The following is a 17481-nucleotide window of genomic DNA, read 5'->3' on the forward strand; positions in this document are numbered from 1 at the left end:
TTTAGTTAGATTGCAAATTGAGCCGAAAACGTACTCTATCAGTGAGTTTGTAGAATCTGTGTTTACTGAGATTTACACACACGCTTGGATACCTTTGTTTCCGTACAATTTTTCATTGACATATGATGGAAGTGAAATTTGTGCAAATGGGATGCACGGTCATGCCTTCATCAGATTTAATATTGAACTGTGTACAACGTTCGGAACATGGTGCGATGTGAATTTAGAAGGTGCTAGTCCCGAGAAACAGGATCATGCGTTAACACGAATCAAAAATGCGTTATTGAAGAGAAAAATGAATGATTTGTCAGTCGCCAAGTATATCAAAGAATATGATCTAGGTTTGGAAATAATCCCTTCTAAGTCCAAAGAATTGCGAGAAACAATTACACAAATAGAGCAAGAAATGAGTGAGATCCGCTTAAAAATCGATGATAAGTTCGACTTTGACTATGATCAATCTGACGAGGATTACTCTGACGAGGATAACTTTGATGAGGATTACTCTGACGATAATTTGGATGAAAAGCAAAGCGCTGAAAATATTCCAATTATCGATTTTTCTGACTTTTTTTTCAAAAACACTAAAGTTCTGTCAGTAACAAACAAACCTATCGTTGAACCTATCGTAAGCCAAAAAGTTCACGATATTCAAAATGCCAATACTTTCGTTAGCCAAAAATTTTACGATATTCAAACTTCTACCAACAAGCCAAAAAACAAGATAAGTCCAACAGTTAAAAAAAATACTGTTGTTAACCAAACTTCTCACAAAATTCAAAATGCTCTTACCAAGCCAAAACTCAACGTTAGTCTGCCAGTTAAAAACGATAACATTGTTAACCAACAATTTCAAAATATGCAAGATGCTATCAACAAGCATAAAATGGGAATTAAGCACAACAAGCAGACCGTTGCAGAAGTATCTACGTATGGATTGCAAAATTGTTACTGCCTAACATGTAATCGTTCTACTACAATCGGCAAAGTACATAACAATCGTTGCTATTTCATCAACTTGGATTCATCATTCAAGATTTCCTCTAATACGCATTTTTCTCCGTTTCGTGAATACACACTCTTGATTTTCAACGAACGTAATCATGCTTTACGTGCGATGCTAAGTCAAATAGTGAAACAAGTGAGTAACGAAGTTATTCTCGCGAAAAAGGCTTCATCATATCGACTTACTGTCTTCAGCACCAAAGATGGCACAGCTGTTGATAAGATTTGTATGTCGTTATATAGAAATACGTATCAAATTGAGAATTGTACCGAGAGCACGAATGCTGTGCTTATAGCGAGAAATGGTCATTTCATTCGCGTACCACACATACAATTGGCTAATTTCACATACTGCGATATTGGTGCTGTGAAAGCGAATGATGGCAAATGTTTTCGGATTGATGAAAATTGTTCGCACTCAAGTATTGCGAGTGTTTACGATTTGGATAATACGGTTGTTTCATATTTGGTTAGCATTACTCAGAACACGGCACACAATATGAGTGAGGCAAAGTTTCAAATAAAAAATATAGATGACAGTTCTGTCACAAGCGAACACTTCATTGTGTACAACAAAAGGACGAACAGTGGACAAGAATGCACGTATGTCGATATGCGATCAAAGACCATTTCAATCGAAAAATGCAAACACAGTCCCACGATTTGCGAGGTTTTGTTGGGTAAAAGTACATTGAATGACGAACCGGGACTAAGAAAATTAACGTTTTGGGAAACTGTCGCTGTTTGTGTTGGTGGATTCATTGTGCTCGTGATAGCTGCTATTTGCTTCATAATTGTACTACACAGCATAGCTCGGCATAACGATACTGTTGTAAACAGTTAACATATATCAAAGCGTTTGTATCCGCTATTGTCATAACTCACAATGACTTCGTATGACAACATGTATACCATTGAAAGCGAGAGCATTGGTAACACTCAAGAATTTTCCATCCACGTTTTTAAATGCATCAGCGTTTTGATCAATGAACAAGAACTGCTCGAAAGCATTTTTGAAACCATACTAGACTATATTGGAGACGAACACGTGTTCATATTCGACTTGACAATCGAGTTTTGTTTCACAACAATTAGTAAAACTCTACATATCAGTCAGCTAAATTCGCAAAACTGTTCGTGTTTTGACATTACTTGTGCTATGCAGGAACAAGGAATCAATTTCACGGTACCAGCTGATCTTCATGTTTTTGTAACAAAAAACGCATAAACACATTTTCAGTCATAATTTCACTATTTTGAGTTGTTGATGGACTACAAAGTTAAACCATGTAACGGTGAGCGCTGCACTCTATGTTCTCAAATAAAGAGTGGAAATAGTTTTCAGTTCAATTGTGGTTTTGTATACATTGTTGAAGATGGAGAGAACTTGACTTGTAAATCAAAAGATGTTATATATGTTCTGAAGTGCAACACCTGCGGCGGTGAGTATATTGGCGAGACCGTTAATTTGAGAAAACGCATTCACACACACAACTCTCATATTCGAACAGAACAGCATTATTGTCGAGCTACTGATCATTTGATAGAATGTGGGAAACACTTGTGCGATGTAAAAGAACGTTACACTGTATTCGTTTTGGAGACAGAGCGAGACAAGCATGTGCGTAAAGCAAAAGAGGCGTACTACATTCGTTTATTCCAGCCAATGATGAACAAGTAAGGCGTGCATTATTTTTCAAGCGTATATATAGCTGCAGTTAACAAAATAAGCACACTCGCAATCACTTTCTACGATGGCACAAGCAATGTTGACCTCGAGTTATGTTATGAAAACGAACAACCGAGAACGAATACAGCAGTTTGCGAACACTGTACTGAATCACGGCGTGAAAAGGAATTTGGTGTCTGAAGTCGAGTCAGGTGTCTTCTTGTCGCCTAACGATTATTTGAAGATAGAAGAACTTTCAGAGAAACTAAAACAGATTGATGCCAAACTAGCGCAGTACAAAAGCCTCAAAGTAAGAACGCAGAATCTGATAAAGGGCATCAAGAAAACAAAAAACCTGCAGAACGATGTTGTGAAGACTGTGAGCTCTAACGTTTTCGATCGAATTCCAATTGATGTGATTAACAAAATACTCGGTTCTGGGGAAGACGAAAACATGTTTGCGCTAATAGAGCGAATAAAATCTTCCAATGTTGAGGAAAAACGCAAATATGCCGATATCGACATCTCCGATACAGAAATCTCAGATACGCTAAACGATGATGAAAAGGAAATTATGAACGGTCTGGCTGTTAAAAGAATGCGCAAATCTGGTGAAACGAAAGCTGCAAAGAAACCGAAAAAGGAAAAGACTATACTCAGTGATCTAGAATTGAGCGATGATGACGAATGACTACGTTGTTGCAATATTGTATGATTATGTTGACGTGTGTGTTACATTTTTTGTATATGTTGTAAATAAATTGTATCAATGAACTGTAAACATTTGTTGCCTTATCAATGGATATCGACGAGGTTTTGATTGTTGACGAAGACGAACAGTTAGCACAAAACACCTACTTGCTTTCACCCATGTACTCTAGACATCACCACGAATGCTCGCTATGCATTTTTCAATACATAACAGAATATGAAGAACCAATACGAATATTCGAAAGCAAGCTAGTAGAAATGAACTCAAAACTCGGGTGTGGAATTCAAACGTGTGTCACAATGGTTCTCAATGAGTTCAAAGACGATGAACGCATGTCGTTGTTCAAAAAATTGACAACTAGCGAAATTACAAGCCATTTTGATTCAGTATTTGGCGATCCTATTTGTGGATACAACCGACTTAAAGCTTACAATTTTTTCTCTCTGTTTGACGAAAGTACGGTTAACAATTCCACATACATAAAGTTTATTTACGATACATACAAACATTCGAGAAACACGTCACTATGTCCTTATTCGCTTCTAGGCGTTTATGTTTTTCTTGTCATGATCAACACTATAGGAGGTGATGCCCAGCTTAAGAAAAAACACGACTTTTTGTGGATGTTTAACTGTCTATGCAATCACAAATTACGGTTTGGAAAATTGAGATAAAAATCTATTTAAGGATAGTTTTTTCTATAGAAACGCTAAACCCGCACACAACCAACAACCATGTCAACCATAAACATTAAAGATATTAATCGTGTCACTGACACCGAAGCCACTAATCGCTTGTTCACTAAACTGAAGTACGATATTGGTATTGAAATCTCTTCAAAGCTCATTCAGTCGCTTAAACAAAGCAAAGACAGGGTTGTATTTTATGTGGGCAAAGAACAAAGATCATACCCAGCAGCAATTGTGAAAATGTTCACTAACGTTAAGACAAATCATGTCAAGATTCAGCCGAAGTACAGTGTTCAAGAATTGATGAACGTGTTTGAAATTCTCATGAACCTGTCTGAGTACCAATGTAACGGTCTCACGCTAGATTACTCGGATTGGCAGTCAATCTCTAGTCTGGTAAACATGATCGAACTCGCTGAGCACCTAGGCATGACAGAAGTGGTGATGTTTCTTAAACGCATTCCACAACTTCTTACATTTCACAACAAAACCGCGTATGATAACGAATTGTTAAGACGAGAAAACGAGTCTAAGGAAAACCAAAAACCAATGTCTGTCAACGAACCTAGCGAAAACGATGAAAAGCGGTCGAGAACTAGAAAGAGAAGCTTTACAAAAGTGTTCAGTCGTAGTTTGAGCCGAAAGCGCAGAGAAGAAAATGTTATGAACTAAATGTCGTATTTTGTTTGTTGTATGTTGAAAATAAAGAGCAAAAACAGTAAACACGCGTGTTTGTTTTCTTCACGCAGCAAGATAAAACCCAAAACGTCAATATACTTGCATCTTCTCTACCAAACTAACAACCAAAACATAAAATGCATTTCAACATTTTATTTGACGATACTATTCAAACAAATACACACACAAGCATGCACTAAAAGTCATAACACTAATCAGTCCAATGAATCCGCTTCCAATCAAATATTTCAGATCTACAAACAGCGCATTTGTTCCCATATATATGCATGTGCCAGCAACAGTGTACGCAGAAAAGGTGCATGCATGGTGTTACGGCAAAGGTTTTCTCTTCATTGCAGCAAATTATACAAGTACGCGAGTCTTTCACTGCTTGTTCTTTTTCCAGGTGAAGTTGAGCCATACGTTTTTTGCAGTCTTTGCAATCACAGCAACTATTTGCTTGAAAGCGTTCACGAAGTTCTTTCATAACCTGTATGCATTCTTTTCGTATTTTTCTAACAGAAAACCACCATCGTAAGTCTTGAATACAGATCATCGCAAGCATTGTAACACCGATCATGGCTTCTTGTTGTTGTCAAGTTTAGTCTTTTTGCGATCCCAAAAATCGGGGTTTCGTTCTTCGATGATGAATCGAATAAGCAAAATGCCAAGAAATATAGTCGCAAACATCAACAAATGAAATGAAGCTTACTTTTTGTGCAGAGCTTTTATATGCAAATTTTGTAACGATCTATATCTTAAACCATTTCACTTTGGCTTTTAACGTTGCCACATTGGTCACATTTCAAAACATGGAAAACTTTCAAAGCATATGCTTCAATGCTCGTTCGAAAACACCAGAGCAGAAACGTATTCAGAAAAGAAAATGGAAAATCCAATCTCAATTTGCTGCAAACAAGTTGTGGGAGATTATATCAAAGCATATGTGCATTAAATCCACAGAGGAGCCTAGGGTAAAATTGTTTCGCATGTCAAAATCTGAAACATTTGAACCATATGCATTGTTTTCTCCGGACTATGAACCTACACCCGAATTCGATTATCAGGTCAAAATCACATGCTTTGGACTAACAGTTCATTTGACTGTGTATGTAAGATTGGGTGAAGATGACGACGAGGACGACTTGATGCTTGTTATGGACAGACCAGACGATACAAAACTATATTTCAACATTTTTGACCGCGATGGTGTGGTTGAGAAGAAACACGGTTTGCTTAAAACCAATGGTTCTGATATGTGCAAAGAAATCATCGATATGATTGGTCTCAAAGACATTATCGATGAGTATGAATTATTCGAAAATTTGGCTTCGAACATATCGACATCTATAGAAAGTGAAGTTGAATGTGAATGCGATACTGAATAAAACAACTTAACACAAATTTGTCTGTTTTCTACTTTTTATTCAACAAACTCGCTTACAATACTGTACAAACGATGTCCATTTACCAGGTTGATTTGCAACCCAGTCAGTAAGTCTATATTTACGGAACACGTTCTGTAGTTTATTCAGGTGGTAGAAGCCTTCAGCGTTGTAATTCGATATTTCACGTACGACGGCCGCAAACAAAACAAATGCTGTCACAAACACATCCCAGCTCAAACCATTGTTCAGCTTTTGTTCAAGCAACTCGGCGAAATAGTCTTCATCAAAACAAGCTATGGTCAGTTCATCTTTTGTAAGAACATGCATCGTAACAGTGCTATTTACAAGCAAAATCACACATTCGACGATGTCACAAAGAGTGTCATTTGAGTCCTCAAACTGCTTGCATTCCAAGTAATTTGCTACCATCGCAGCCACAAACTCACAGCTGAACATTTTTGTACGTTATGACAACTACTGACTTTGCGTGAATGGTTTTATACTCGAGTTAGGCGCTTGTTATTTGAACTGTTGTAGTAGTTTGTAAACGTCTAGATTGAAATCCTTGCAACACATACGCAATAACTATAACTATAACCAAAGAAACAACCACAAATGTTAGTGCAATAAATAAGACCCAAAAGCTGTTTATTTTGGAATCATCGTCACTCGGTGAATCCAGTCCCATACCAGGAATTCTAATCTGACACAGAGTTCGTTTTGTTGTACAATCTTCATACGAAATAGATTTTTCATTCACGTCGATATACAAGCACGTATTGTTCTCATCATATGACACTCGCGAATAGACTATCGCGTAATCGTTTAATTCGAGCGTTTCGTTCAGACTGTCAATTTTGAACATCAAATTTTGAGATATTGCATTCACCTTCGGGTCGTGCGTTCTGTTAATCAGATAGTCAAAAGCGTTTTGCAACTCTTCTTCTGTTTGCAGCACTGCTGGTAAGCACTGGCCATCTTCATTCACCACGAAACAAGTTTTAGGTGATGTGATCGACGCTGCTGCGTTTTCGTCAAATGAACATGTCTTGTACGCACGCGGATTGAAAGGTGACACAGTCACAAACTCTCCTCGATCCGCTTTTAACAAGGCTACGTTAGCCGTTTCGCATGAAATGCCCAAATATTTTCGTTTGAACAAATGAACGCATTGAGCAGGCCTATCTTTGTTGTTGAACAGCGCTATCTTGATAGAACCTTGAATGTTGTTCAAAATAAATTCGTTGCTTACTTGAGTGAAAACCGTTTTTAGATGAATGTTTTTTTGTCCAAAAATGACCACATCGTATGCATTATAGTCGGCACTGTTTACAGTTTTACGTACATTGACGTGCGTTGAAAACTGGTTTCCAACTTTGAACTGTTGCTCAATACTGATAAAGTAGCAAGATCCATCATATATTTTACCAATACTTTTAGTCGGATCACACACATTGCAATAACAGTTTTGTAAACCGTAAGAAGAAACGCTTTGAACTGTTGTGTCTGCGCGGACAACAATGAAAAAACACAAAATGATAAACGCCCGCATGCTTGGCTCAGAACATCAAGAATGACAAGATCCGTTTGTTTAAGTGTGTTTTATATTTATTTTAGTTCTTATGATCTTTTTATTACGTACGACATAAATCCTATTATTCCAAAAACGATTGCAAACACGACTAGAATGCAAAACACAACGTCGACAGATCCTTTTTCGCCATGTTCGTTAGCCTTTGTGGTTGTTGAGCCATTGGTGGTGATATTACCACTCGTTATGTTATCGATTTCACTGTAGTTCTGTTGTGTGCTAGTTTTGTTTGCAACTCTCGATGTGGTTGTTGAAGAAACGCTTTGAACTGTTGTGTCTGCGCGGACAACAATGAAAAAACACAAAATGATAAACGACCGCATGGTTGGCTTAGAACATCAAGAATGACAAGATCCGTTTGTATAAGTGTGTTTTATATTTATTTTAGTTCCTGTGTTTTTTTTATAACGTTATACACAAATCCTATAAGTCCAAGAACGATTGCAAACACGGCTAGAATGCAAAACACAACTTCGATTATAACAAGGACAGATCCTGTTTCGCTATTTTCGTTAGCCTTTGTGGTTGTTGAGCCATTATTTGTGATATTACCACTCGTTATGTTATGGATTTTACTGTAGTTTTGTTGTGTGCTAGTTTCGTTTGCAACTATCGATGTGCCAAGATCGCTATTTTCTTCAACCTTTGTGGTTGTTGAACCATCGCTAAGGGCATTGACAACTGATGTGTTATGTTTTTTACTTAATGTTTTAGTGGTATTTTCGTGTGCAACTCTCAGTGTTGCTTGCGTGCTTTTTTTGTTAACCTTTGTGGTTGTCGAACCATTGTTGGGGATATAAGCAAGCGTTGTGTTTTCCATTTCGCTGTTTGTGTGTGTGTCAATTTCGTTTGAAACTGTCGATGTAACGGAATCATTATCGCTACTGCGTTTTTCGATGTCTGCAACATGATTAGATGTATTGTCTGGTACCAAGAATCGCCATAGAGAATCGGTAGCTAGCATCCTACCTATATTCGGGGTCAAAATCAAAAAGAGTTTGCCTTTGATTTGGAAACAAAACCTGTCCCTGTGATTATCAATTGTCAAATAATTGTCTTTCACGCCCAAATTTTGATTTATGACTTTTCGTATGGCCTCGAGAATATCATATTGCGTTGTGTACATTCTCTCAGGAATATATACAATTTTGCGTAACTTGTCTAGCTCATCATCATAGGAAACGATTGAGAATGCACCATTGTATATACCCAGATCGCGCTCTGGCGATTTCTTGAAGCAGTTATCGTTACAGCTACATAGAGACACAAACAAGACAAATAGTATGAAGCGCAACATAGCTGGTTTTTATTTCATTCATCTAACAAAACACATGTTCTAGCTATATAACAAAAAAATTGCACACAACAGACTACAAAACAAAATCTGCAGGAATGTACAAAACGAGGCCGTTTGTCAGCAATTCCTTCGACACACAAAATGCGACAAAGTTCGGTGGGATGTGAATGTTGGGAATGCATGTTCTAACCGCTTGAGAGAGCATATCTTCGTGTTCTTCGTTTTGACACTGATTGATGAAGTAAACTTTACATGGGTCTTCTTCAGGTAACATTTCGCTAACGGGCATTGGGGCTTCTTGTACCTCTTGTTCTGGGATAAACGTTTCCGCAATTTCTTCTTTCACGATTGACAAATCGACCGGCATACTGATTATCTCATTTTGCTCCGAACATGCCTTCACATCAGAACAAGGCAAGTCATTTGTTTTGCAAATTTTGCAAAGCATCTTTTTGGGGAGACTGGACTGATCCTTTGAATGTTCAGCAAATTTGCGTTTACGATTAGGAATAGCATTGACTAGTCTACCTTTTCCCCCATCGATCAGCTCCGTTTCAATGTGAAGACTGTTGATGTGCTTGCGGTACAAAGGATGCATCACAAACAAAACCTCTAACGCCTGACACAAATTTGTATTTGGATATCCATATTTTGGTTGCAGTGAGTATACGTTAGCATTCATCTCTCTCATTTCGATGCCAGTTTGCAACGCTTCGTATATTTCACCACAGCTTCTCACAATTTTCAGACCTATTGTGAGCTCTTTCTGTGTACTGACAAGCTGAAAGTTTTTACTCGGTAGCACTCCTTTTTTCACCAATATTTCCACGATATCATTTTCCGAACAATCGAGTAATGTCATGACTGCTCGAAAGTAGGTGTTCAGCTTCAATCGTATCTGTGTCCTTTCCAAAGATAGGCAAGTGGATTTCACCGAATAGACTTTGCTAAACTCCTCGATTCCGTGCAACTCCAACACTGGTATTATGCATATCGGCAGTCTGTAGTTTAACGTGGGATTCGACTGCATGTATCTACCCTTCTTTATGCGCTCGGTTAGAGTTGCGAAATGTTCTGGTACTAATGTTTTCAATATTTTGAAGTAGCACATATCAATCTTTTCATCGGCAACAGAAAACATCAAGTCAACATATCGTTCAAACGCAGCTAGTGTCGGTTCATCGAGAAACACATGGTCCAGCGTTGGCTTGTAGTTCAAGTAGTCATACGGACTGTTAGTTATCGACGTAAAACGCAGTCCCTCGACATCTGTGAAAGGACATGTAACGCTAAACATGTACTTCTTTTGGTGACCATTCGCATTGAAATTTCTTTTCTCACGAATGAATTTTTCGCACAATGTTTGGACCGACATGTTGTCGCTTCTGTTGTCAGATTGTAAATGAGACACATTCAGTTTTTGTTGCAGTATTTATACAAGTCGTCGTATTACAAATTCCATGATAAAAACCTAAATTGTTGAATTTGAATAACAGAAATGGCTCGTTGCATCGAAAGGAAAGGCGAAAGCAAATTGAATACACTCATCAAAGCAAACCAACCCGAGTTGCTAGCTACACACATTAATCAAAACTTTGGTTTCGATTCATCGTGTTACATTGTTATCAAAGAAAAACATGTTTTGCCTGTTGATTTCACACAAACAGACCTAGAACAAGTTGTCATTCATATATCTAAACCTGAATACATACAGTTTGTGAAGCTCAGGTTTAGTGACTCTAAAAGCAATGGGTCTGATTTTCTGCTTTGCGAACAAACCGATTACGAAGATAACTACGGCAATGAGGTTCATCAGTGTCACCTTTATTTTTCAAGAACATGTACCAAAGATATGGCAGCTACGAGCTATTACTTGACACAAGCCTTAAGTATGATTGGAGTACTAACATTTTCAAAGAATACGCATGACAAACTGGCTTCGTGTCTAATCAAACGTTATGGTCAAACACTCGTACCCAAATGCACTACTGATTTTTGGAACAAACAACTTGACTCATTTCGCATGAGAAGCATTCTTGAGGTCTCGCAGCAAGATGACTCAGCGACACTTCGTGAGGAAATTGAGCGTTTGATGCAATCAAAGTACAACTTCGTTTCTTGTGAATACAATACGGCCAACAAAAACCTAAATATTCTGTATACTGAAACAAGTAACAACAGCTTTGGGTTAGTGGTTGTCAAAGAGTCGCTGCAAATAAAAGGCGCTACATGACTGGTAGATCAAATCATTCTTGATCTAACCTTCAAAGCGATAACATGTCTGTGCCAGCAACTACATTCCGGGTTCCAAAAACTGAGGACTGGGATATGGAGATTAGGCTGTCTGAGATAAAAAGTATGTTGTTAAGAATTTCATATGTTAGTGTTGGAGGTTTGATTGTAAACGTTGAATGCTGTAACTAACTTTTGCTTGTTCTGTTTCAGAAACCGTCACTCCAAAAACTGAGGACTGGGATGCCGAAATTGCGGTGGCGAAACGTCCTCCATTTTTTCTCAGCGTGGGCAAAATAACACAGCGACGTATAAACCGAATGCACCGATGCTGGACCTGTCACTGCGTGCCTGTCAATTGTACATGTTCAAAGTATTGAATAAAATTGTTGAAACGTTTACAGGTGTTTGTTTGTTTTGTAGAAAAATGTTATATAGCAGTAATTTGACTTAGTACACTTCACACAAAACAATGCTAGCCGTCGAACTCAAAGATTTAGGTTTTTTTCGACACATGTTACGTTTAAACCTCGAACAGTGGAACAAAGCTGTCGAAATGTACATCATGGATCTCTATCCAGATGTGAAGTTTACATTTTCGACGCGAGATCAATGTTGGAAAGCGACAGATACGGAAATTGTGTACTATGTCGATATTGAGGTTATTCTGATCAATCCGAAATATGATTTGTGCTGGACACACCAAGATCCCACAAAACGACTTCAAACCATTAATGGGATTTTGTTGAGCTCAAAAGCCAAGAGAACAAAACTCGTAACGTTTGACCAAGAGTATTTTTGAGACAAAAAATGTATAAAGATGTTGAAATAACCAATTGCATGTGTAATATAATATCATATCATATCATGGATGATACCGACGCTTTTTGCACGAATGAAACAAGTATGTTTATGAACAACTATATCGATAGACTGAAAACTTTTGAGCATTGGTCGCCCCAAATACAGCCAAACAAATACCAGCTTGCTTCGTGCGGGTTGTACTACTTGGGACAACACGACCGTTGCAAATGTTTTCGTTGTGGCATTGTGTTGTATCATTGGAAATCTACAGACGATGCGTTCTTGGAACACCATAAACATTCACCGAATTGCCAGTTTTTGCGAATGGTGGGTCCAGGAACAAGACTGTTGATAAACACATGAGTATGTTTTGTATAATTGTGTTGTTAATAAATATCATGAAACGTTCAATTCGTTTTGTTCTTATTCTTGTAGTAACATATACTTATTCATGCAACTACCAAACGCAAAGTTGAAAAACAAGTACTATTGTGTGCACGAATGTTTGATTTCGCTATTGCGTTAGTTATTGATATAACCCAGTGTCGTATGTTTTCTCAAACTATATTATCCAACTCTAATCAAAGCAAATACAAACAACTATGTATATGTAGTTTCAAACGATTTTATTCTGCAACAATCAATATTTCAAACATTCAATCTTTCGCAACAACAACGTACAACAGTTTACATAGTCCACTAGATCAGCCCACATAGTCCGCTCGATCACAGATGCAAAAGCCTCACTCCTCTGTTTTGGCCGTAACCCTGAATTTCGCCACACCATTCGCAGCGATCGTCGATCCGCGTACATGACACACAGCTGAGGGCCTCGCATCTACGGCAAAAGTTCACCATCGAAAAAAAGTTTTTGCACCTATGACACACAATCACTAACGTAGTGTCGTAAACAGTTGGCAGCATTTCGCCCATGCTCTTAATCCATCTGTCACAAGCTGCTTTGTTGTTTCCAGCTAACGACTCATTCTCACGATGCTTATTCTGCCTCTCTAACCATGCCTGGAAACTGCCACTTTTCTCCACACTTGACATCCATTGCTCGCAAGCTTTTCTGTTACTCATTATGCGTGTTGTTCGTTCAGTTTCAAAAATCGAAATGATTCAAACACGATCAATTCGCCCTTTTATAGTATGCCGTTATTCAACTCAACAGCATAAAAACTCGAAATGCATGTCCCTTTCCCAACACATGAAATTTCACAAAGTCGACAAAAGCCCCAATTGTATGTAAACAAAGTGTTTTATGTTTTCATCGACGAGTATTTTTATCAACAAGCCGAATTTTGCGGAATATGCGGTGTCATTAGTTCTAGAAAAGATAGTTTTAATTCATGATTGACAAAAAGTTTGTAGTTTACTTTGCTTTTTGGAGAAATACAACGTTCAAAGATATGAGTTTCATCCGAACCTTCCGAAAAATGGGTGTTGTTCTATGTACAGTATCGATACATGTATGTGAGGCATGTTAAGGCTTTCTTTCTTGGATTGAGAGTTCAAGAAACGATGAATTCTGTCAAAACATGATTACGATTACAAGTAAGTACCACCAAAATATATTTTTTTGTTTCATGATAGACAAAACCGTGTATTGTTGAAATGTCAACACATCTCAAATGTAAACAAAGAAAAATGAAGTACATGATAAATCATATTGTGTAGATTTTTGTACCAAAGTTAAATGCTCTTAACAAAAGGCGTTTTGCAATTCAGATTATTGTGACCACTTCTGTTTTGTGTTTAAGAAGGCAGTTTGGAACTTGATATGTGTTGTTTTGTTTTTTATCTGCATCAGACCTTTTTGACTGTAGGTTATTTGTAAACATCAAACTCTGCCATACAAAGTTGATTTCTACAATGAATGAACACTCAGTATATACTTTTTACCGAGTGCTGCTAACACCGTGACTGAATATTTCATCTCATGTCATAGGTTGAACAATTTATGACAGTTTATGTGAAGAAAACATGTGCACTGATTTGTTTTCATATTTCTATGTAGGCTCACTTTTCATATTTTATCCATAGAATGCATAATTGTCCATTTCAAAGTATTCTTCACAAAAATATTTGATGTCTAAAACTGCAAAAAAATCTATATACACACCAAAATGCAAATTCTGCTTTTTGCCAACATGTGAATTTTTGGCCACAACAATCTTTCATTCAAGTTGACACAAATATGTGTATCAACAGCAAACCCCATAGGAAGTTTGTCTTGGTTAGAGTACCTATAGTATAGATATTTAAATATCAAGAAGCAAACCCTTCATAACAGGTTATGGTGTACAAAGTTCAAAAAAAGGTATTAACACAAAAAATGGAAAATTTGCATGTGTATCAGTACAGAAACTGTATTGCACACAAATATTTTATCATGTTGACTTGACAGTGTAGAATATTTCATCTTGAATCAGAATTTGAAATTGTGATACACTGTATGAATTACAAAAGAACATGTGTTCACTTTCTTTTCAAACATTTTTCTCTCTACAAAAAAACTAACTGCATATGTTATTCTGTTTCAGGTCTTTTTTCTGATCAGTTCCCATGTAAGGTATATTTTAGAATTTTGATATAAATCCCACATAACCGGCTATGGTTGAGAATGATGCAAAAAAGGTATTTACACAAAAAGTGGAAACTTTTGCTATTTTGCAGGCATGACAATGTCTGTTTACCAGATTTCATTCAAATACATTTTACAGTGTGTGTGAGCTAGCAAGCACAACCACAAGCCAATTCTTGGTTCAGATTCATAAGCATCTGCATTCTTGTTTCAGTGCAAATATGTGTGAAGGTAATTATGGGTATGAGCTAGCAAGCACAACCACAAGCCATGTTTTGGTTCAGATTTGGTTTATTCATGCATATGGATAAGAATATGAGAATTTTTATACATGGCTCTCATAAGATTTCTGATGCAAATGATGAGAAAAAAAGTATATACAGGTTATTTTGAAAGCATGGTTTTTTGTCAGCACATTTATGTCTGGCCACAAAACTCATTGTGTGTGTTATGTGTGAAGTGATGTTCAGTTCATATTCTCAGAGTGGTTCAAGGAAGAACGCCTTCTCTTGCAGAAGGAGATCTAGGTTCAAGTCCTAGCTCTGATATGATTTGAGAAATCACTGAATGCAATTTACAGTGTCTGCTTGAGCTAGCAAGCACAACCACAAGTCAATTTTTTGTGCAGATTTGTTTTAGTCGTCTATATGATTAAGAATACAATAATTTTGATACTCGGCTTACATAACTGGTCTGGTACAAAAAGAGATTGCCATTCCGAGCGCATATTACAGTGTGTGTGTGACCTTGCAAGCACAACCACAAGCCAATTTTTTGTTCAGATTTGTTTTATTTGTCTATATGAATAAGAAGATGAGAATTTTCATACTCGGCTTACATAACTGGTCTGGTTCAAAAAGAGATTGCCATTCCGAGAGCCTATTACTGCTAGCAAGCACAACCACAAGCCAATTTTTTGTTCAGATTTGTTTTATTTGTATCTATAGATAAGAACATGAGAATTTTTATGCATGGCTCTCATAACTGGTCTTATGCAAAAAGAGATTGCCATTCCAAACCCATATTTCAGTGTGTGTGAGCCAGCAAGCACAACCACAAGTCAATTTTTGGTTCTGATCACAGGATTAATGGTTATAGAAAGCATTAACTAGTACAACATGTTTTCAAAATGTATGTTTCCACATTGCAGATATTTGTGAAAGTTGATACACAAATCATACTTTACAGTCTGATGATCACTTGAAATTTTGCATTTTGGTCTGCACATACATATTTGATCACAATAATCATTCTCTACCCAAGCTAATTTGTATGCAATGCAAATTGAAGCAACCAAAATGTATTAACACTGTGTTGGCTGGGATAGTAAAACTGTTTTCTTATTGCAGAATATGTTAGCTATACGTATAATACAGATACTTGAGGTTTTCAAATCAAAACTGGCATATCATGTTTGCTTGAACGTATGTGAACAAATGTCATATACATGGTCAAACGGGGTATTGTTGTTGAAGAGAATATCAGATCACAATCATGATTGCTAGGTTTTGACTGCTATGCATAGTGACTATCCAGCATTGATCAGTTCAAACGCCAGAGTAGTAGAATGTATAACGCTTTCTCCAGTCATGTGCTGGATGAAAAAGATCCAGGTTCAAGCCCTGGCTTTGGCATGAACATGTGAAATGGCTGCATTAGTCAATATCTTAATTTCTGATCTATCACTATCAAAGAAACAGGATTAACGGTTATAGAGAGCATTAACTAGTACAACATGTTTTAAAAATGTATGTTTCCACATTGCAGTTTTTTTGTGAAAGTTGATATGTGTGTCTGACGTGTGTGAAATGGCAGTTTTCGGTATTTTCATATGGCAAAGCATTTGACAGTTCGTTCTTGGTGCAAATTCATAACGTCATTTCAATATTTATTTAAGTTCATCCTACCAACTAAAGCGGCGTTAACATATCGATAATAGAAAATTGTGTTTATTTGTAAGTGGTTTAAATGCAATATTTCTATAACCCGTTGTCCGAACTCAATAAAATTTTCACAAGATTAACCGAAATTTCGATGCGCTCATACTGATACTATTTGTTCATACAAAATCGAATGCGCAAGTTATGATATTTTGATCTTACTGCAGTTGAAATAAGAACAGAGCTGTAGTCGCTTTAATAGTGCGGAATCATATCGAGCTGATTTCGTCAAACGAACGTCATGTAAAATGGGCGACTTCAGGCTCATATTGGCCTTAAAAAATAGTGGAATGAAAACTCAGATGAACACACGTTATTGTACAATATTTTGACCCATCAAGCATGTGAAACAAAACACGTTGTAAGGTTCTATACATTTTATTCATTCTAAGTATCAACCAATAATACCATAGCGAGCACCGACTTGATATGTGGCGTTTTCATCGTACTGATATTTACATTTCAAACAAATCAGTCGCCCAGAATTTTTGTTGTAGACGTATTCCAAATACTTCATTATGCAATTTATGCAGCAGAATCCGTGCCCGCACGTCTTGCTTATAATTGTTGGTGGATTGTCTTCATTTTTGCATATTCGGCAGGAGTCAACATCGCCACTGTTTTGTAGTTCACTTGAGATGCTTTCTATGGCTTGCGAAATATTTGAAGATGCCTTTGACAGAAAAGAGCAAACCGTTGGCTCATCGCTTTCTTTGGATTGCACATAGTGTAAGGATTTTTCAATGAACGCTATCCTTGTACGAGCATCAGCGTGCAACGATTTTATTTTTTGTTGTTTCTTGAGATACTGCTCTACAAAGTCAGTCTGCTTATTGCCAGTTGAAATTGGGTCTTGTTTTGAAGTTCGCGAACCTTTAGGTTTTGACAG

The sequence above is a fragment of the Dreissena polymorpha genome, chromosome 2 (assembly GCF_020536995.1).
Source record: "Dreissena polymorpha isolate Duluth1 chromosome 2, UMN_Dpol_1.0, whole genome shotgun sequence".
NCBI classification, from domain to species: Eukaryota; Metazoa; Mollusca; class Bivalvia; order Myida; family Dreissenidae; genus Dreissena; species Dreissena polymorpha.